A 6491-nucleotide genomic window follows, 5' to 3' on the forward strand; every position below is an offset into this window, starting at 1 on the left:
AAAGCCTAGCACAAGAGGTTGAGACATAAGTTGAGCCCTGCAGAGGAAGGGCTGGACATTTGTCTGGCACACAGTCATTTCCTACTCTGTGGATTGCTAGGTACTGTCTTGCCTCCTAGAGATCCTTCAGAATGAAAGCTACTCTTTGGTAGCTCTTCCTACTGTCTTCCAACCTGCTAATCATTTTCCTAATTCTGTCTCTAGTCGGCCACCCACCCATCCATGTATTCACTGAACAAATGTCTGTCAGACACCTACTATGTCCCACTGGGAACTTGGGATGGCTGAGCTCTCTGCCATCGTATGGGTAATTATGAACGTTCAGGTTAGATAAGCATCCTTCCCTTCCCAACTATCTCCCAAGGAGCCTATTCATCAGAGGGCTGGAAGACAAGTCCTGTCCTCTCCGTGTCAATACGGGAGCCTCTGGGGGAACTTCCTAATGACACTTGGGGAAGGCAAATGATGTAACATCAGTCTTCTGCCTACACCCCTTGCCAAGCTTTCCCCAGGTTTTTGCTGGACCTTGCAACCATTCAGTCATAGAATGGGTGCTACCCTGTACTCTCCAGAGCCTAGGAGGCCCCCTTGGGGCCACTATGGGTAAACATTTGAGGTTTGCCCCAGCTGGCAAGAGAATTCCTTCCTGTACCATGAATCTAAAATCGCTCTGCCATTAGTCACTAGTGCTGAAGGAAAACAGCCTTCGAGATCTAGAATCCCATGTATATAGAAACCACTTTCTAGGAATGGGGTCCTCCATCTTGACAGATTTTTAGAGCCATTTGTGGTTTACCAGCCTCCTCTGCAAGGCACACAGGTATAAGTGGAGGGGAATGTTCCACCAATAGGAAAGCTGCATTCTCTCTTTCTCCCACAGACCCCTCAAGCAGAGCTAAAAGGGCCCTGCCAAGACAAACAGGGCTACTGTGCCCACAGGGTCACAAGCAGTGATTCCAGGGCCTGCCAGCCCTTTGGAGGTGCTCAGAAATTCTCAGTTGAAAGAGAAGTCAATTCTCTGACTATCAAAAACCCAGCACGTCAGCAGGAAACTGTGATTGATGTAAGAGTCACCTGGGATGCTCTGCCCTCAGACTCTGTGCTTTCGTAACCCTCATTGGAGATGGAGATGTCACTTCTACATGAGTGACACCCCTCTGCCTCTCCTTCCCTAGACAGGCTTTGCTGACCATGGCCATAGCGTTTGCTATCCTGTAATGTCCCATATTTTCCCTTATGATCTTATGACCACTTCCTTTGGTCCCTTACAACCACTAGGCATACAATAAACACTGCAGAAAATTCATGTTAATAATCTTCCATTAAGAATATCAAGATCGGGTCAAACATGAGTGGCTCATGCATGCCATTCTTCTTATTCAGGAGGCTGAGATCTGATGATCCCAGTTCAAAGCCACCTGGGGCAGAAAAGACTATGAAACTCTTATCCACAATTGACAACACACACACACACACACACACACACAAGCTGGACATGGAGTTGTGGCTTAACTGATACAGCATCAGCCTTGGGTGAAAACCCAAGCAAGACTTCAGAGGCCTGAGTTTACACCCCAGTACCAGTGTGTACACACACACACACACACACACACACACACACACACACACATGCACACCACGAATATCAATTTTAAGGTCAACAGAGATGATCCATGCTTAAATCCCAATGCTTCTTGTTCCTTGGGTACAGCCTGGTGTCCCAAGTGGTGGTAGGCAGAGCTCATCACCAGGCACTGGAGGACTGCATGGGGCTGGGCCATTGTCTGGCAAAAGTATGAAAACTCCTGAGCCCTCACAGGGCAGGGAGTGCACACAGGGCCTGCTAGGAATGGCATGGGTGAGTTGCAGGAACAGGTGCGAGCTTGGGGGTGGGAACAAGGTAGGGAGGAGGTTGAGTGGTGACCTTCTTGGCTCAAGCCCTGACTGCACGTCTGGCTCTCTGGGGAAGGGAGGTGATGAACACTTGTTAGTGCTGAATGGTAGCTCAATGGAAGGCCAGACCTCTTTAGCTGGGAACCTTACAGCCTTTCAATTCTCCTCCTAGAGGGTCAATTTTACTGCAAGACTGAGGGGAAAATTTCCTTTCATGGCTTAGAAACATGAAGAATATTGAATATTTCTTTTATTGGGTTTCAAAGATTATATACACTAGAATTCTAACTTCATGGGGATTTTTTTTCAGCCAGAACAGAAAGTGAGAAGGGGCAACTTTAGGGGTGGAGAGCTGTTATCAGGGGCCTACAGCACTTGCCTAGCATTACAAGGCTCTGAGTTCCATCCCCAGCACAAGAAAGGGGGCTGTGTCCCAGACTGCCGCCAGATCTGCATGCCTATCTCAGCTGTTAGGGAGTCCCTGCAGAAGCTTAGAACTCCTGAGCCTCTCATAACTGGGTCTCTCCCAACAGAGCACCAATTCGTGTATTGAGTGGACTCTGCGAGACACTGTTCCCTCCATTCCCAGATTCCTGTCGACCTCTGTGGAAGCCCAGAAGCCTCCGGGGCTTTGTGGGGAGAGACCAGGAGGGTGAGACCCCAGGAGAACTGGAGCTTGGACATTTTGTGCTGATCTGTAGTTGGCACTCAGAGAAACACCTGCCTCCACCACCATGCTCCACTTTTTCTGGCCTGGCCTCTCTGTGACCTGAGCATGAAGGATGACTAAACCAGATAGCCCATGCCACTCAATAGGCCAGGCTGTGGAGTCAGGCCATAGTCATTTGGTCTGGCTGTGGAAATCAAGTGCCACAAACTGGTAATCTAAAGCACAACGATGTGTTGTGTGAGTATTATATAAGCTCACGATCTGAAATGAAGGTGTTGCTGCATTGGCTCCTTCACAGGGCTTTGAGGGAGAATGTGCTCCCTGCTTCTCTTCCAGTTTTCCAGCATTTGGTATTCCTTAGATTTGACACTGTAATTCTGTCTCTGTATCCAGAATTCCCCTTCTTAGAAGGACACAATAATATTGGATTAAAGATCCATCCTAACTTAACTAATTTTAGCTGCAAGATCCTATTTCCAAAGCTGGGCACTAGTGGCTCACACTCCCTAAAGCCACACACCTCTAATCCTAGCTACTGGAGAGGCTGAAATTTGATGATCACTGGTAGAAGGTGGACAAATATCGGAGACTCTTATCTCCAATTAACCAGCAAAAAGCCAGAAGTGGCTCACATGATAGAGCACAGTCTCCAGTGAAAAAGCTAATCAGGTTGGGAAAGGCACTGAGTTTAAGTTGGAGTGGAGCGCCAACACAGACAAAAAGACAAAACACACCACCGCCAAATCATTTCCCATTCGGAGGTACTGAGGGGCTCGTCCTTCACCATATGGATGGGAGGAGCATACGTCATCCAGTCATAGATGGAAGGAAAGTTGAAGTTCCTGTGATGCCAGCCAAAGGCTCCTTGTATTTAAGCATGTTAGTGCTTTGGACATGGAGTTTTTGATGTGAAAGCTTTGCCTAACTGAAAGTGACAAGATGCAGCCATTCACTTTTATCCACAAGAGGGTTTGAGCACTTGCCTCCAGTACCACTCTCCTAGATGATCTTTGTGTGGGGCCACTTACTGGTATCTACCATGCTTTGGTCCCATCCCATAAGCTTCCTTCTCCCATGCCTGGTCAAGTCCAAGGTAGGTTTGAACTACAGCCCTAATGGTGGTGACCCAGCCTTTCTCCTGGGAAGAAGCATAGGAGCTCCCCATGGAGGACTTTCGTTGGTCTATTACTAAGAGCCCCAGAGTGTGCTTGAGATACCCAGGTCCCTTCTTGCATTTTGTTGCCTCACTATTTGTGGCTTTCCCTGGAGTTGTTAAGATTTCATCCTGGCCCAGGGTCTGCGTTTGTCGACAGCCTCCAGATTGTGTCTAGAAGAACGATTGCTTTGAGGACCGTGCGAAGTCTCATTTGGCACAACATCGACAGTCGGAGCCTGGGCTTCTTATTATTGCTGTTTCTGTATGCTAACCGCGCGCTTATTTTAGACTCCTCTCAGGAAAGCGTGCTCGCATTTGATTCCTTTCAGCCACAGTTTCACACCACACTAACCTATTTATATTTAACAGTTTGAACACTGAAGTGCCTTGATTAGAATAATCAATTCAGTATCAAGAAACAGCCTCCCTAGGAATGCAGAACCCAGCCAAGTGCCCAGATGCCATGAAAACAGCCCTCTTATTCCAGCCCTATCCCCAGGAGAGCTGTGGGGAACAGGATCCCTAGTCCCCTGGTCCTGCCATGACGAAGGATCAGTGAATGGGAGCGTGCCCCTCCCACACAGCAGCGTCAGGGGCTCTGGACGTTTGTTAGCGTTGCTAGCAATCCCTGCGGTGTTAGATGTGCTCTTGACCGAGAGAGTGTGAGCTGCTAAGATGCTGATGACTCACACTGAACCTGACCACATGTCAGGCATGTGGCCTGCTGCTTTCCCTACACTCGGGGACCTCACTTCATTCTTCCAGCCACCTTCTGGGCTAAATCTTATTATGCCACTTGATCAGTCAGATGGTTGGGACTGGGATGAAAGAAGGAGCTCTGCGACCATGTAGCTAGTAAGAAACAGCAGTACATTTGAACTCAAGCCACCTGACTTCAGGACCCCTACAACAGAAACACTCTGCTGAGCTGAAATGTTGCCACTGGAAGGAGTGTTGAAGATTTATTCAACTGTCTTCATGTTTACATGGGGAGGGAAAACAATACCCAAGCTCATAGAGCAAGCCAGAGACACAAGCAGTGCAATTTCACAAGTCTTCTCAGCTGGGGTGCAGGTGTATGCTGGGAAACAACCTGTGGGGCTACTTTGGTAGGAGACTCTTCACCGTTGATTCAGGTCCGTCCTGGCACTGTGCCCTTCTGGCCTGAAAAAGCCCTCACTGCTCTCCCCTCAAGACAAGTACATGACACAGCTGTCGCAGATGGCTGGCAGTAGTGGCAGCAGAGTAGAGAGAAAGCAAGAACGTTGTCTGTGGCAGAGGTCAGCTTCTGGCTAGCTATGGTAGGTGAGATTTTTCTCCTTTCTAGCAACAGAGGACTGGCCCTTCTTGGGTAGACAGTTGCTTTTCCCAAGACCTCCAGGATCCTACATGGGCCAAAGTTCCTGGTGCTTACAACAGGAATGCGCCGCTGTGGGGGAGCTCCAGTGCAAGCACATGGCCTTGGGAAGCCATGAATGGGCACCAGAGGAGTGGAAACCCATGCCGAGTCTTTCTTCTCCTCTCCAGAAGCTAGGCTGGGAAGGCCTCCTCAGAGGGCTCTGCTATCTCTGCCTCTTGAGCTTCTTGCCTGTCTGTCTTCCTTTCCTTTTTATTACTGTGATAAAATACACACAACTAGAAGCTACCATTTTATGCATTTAAAGTTGTATGATCCGCTGACATTTAAGACATTGCCAATAATGTGCCATTATCACCACTGTCTAGTCCCAGAACACTTTCATTTCCCCCACAGCAATCTTGTAACCATTAGCAGCTACTCTCCTGTACCCTAAACCCAGCTTTGTCAACTGCTAATCTTCTTTCTGTCTCTATGGATTTGCCTATTCTGGATATTTCACATAAATGGAATCCTATATGACATGGACTTTTGTCTTTGCCTTATTTCACTTAGTGTCTTGAAGGTCCATTCACATTGCACTGTGTACTGGTAAGTCATTCATTCCACTTTATGGCTGAATAATATAAATATTTCAATGGATAATAAAACATGTATTCTTCATTCATCTATTGACAGACATTGGGTTGCTTCTATTTTGGAGGTAGTAGGAATAATACTGCTCTGAACATTGGTGTGAAAGTTGTTGTTTGGACACTATAATTTGGGGGTATACAGCTAAGTAGGGAATTCCCTTACATCCTTGCCGACACTTATTTCCTCTTTCATCTCTCTCCTTAAAAAAACACCTTCCTAATAAGTATAAAATGGTATCGCATGATGGTTTTGATTTGCATTTCTCTACTGACTGATGTTGTGGAACGTTTTCTGATGTGCTTAGTAGCCATTTGCATACCCTCTTTAGAGCACTTGGTAAGCAAATGCTTTGCTCATTTGTTAATTGTGTATTTTGTTGTTATGGTTTTCTTTTCCTGTTGAGGTCTGCCTGAGAGCAGAAGTGAAAATGGCCACTTTCAGGAGGCCACCATTGTTGGGGAGTTCTCTGGAGAAAATTCCTTCCATTAGTCCTGGGTCTTGGAGTTAAATAAGTCTGTACCTTCTGCCCCATGTAAACTCAGAGAAGGCTGAAGAAGGGACTATTTGCTTTCAGAGTTATATTCACTCTAAACATTCCCATGTTTTCAAAACCATTTCTGCAATGCCCTGATTTATTTGTAAGGGGAAATTCCAGCAAATTAATCCTGAGGTTACCATGAACAAAGATCATGCCCAATCTTTATACCTGTACATTTGATCACTCCTCAGACTCTTATTGTGCATCTAATATGAGCCAGAAAACTCTTTTGTATCTTAGG

Source organism: Perognathus longimembris, chromosome 28, assembly GCF_023159225.1.
Source record: "Perognathus longimembris pacificus isolate PPM17 chromosome 28, ASM2315922v1, whole genome shotgun sequence".
NCBI classification, from domain to species: domain Eukaryota; kingdom Metazoa; phylum Chordata; class Mammalia; order Rodentia; family Heteromyidae; genus Perognathus; species Perognathus longimembris.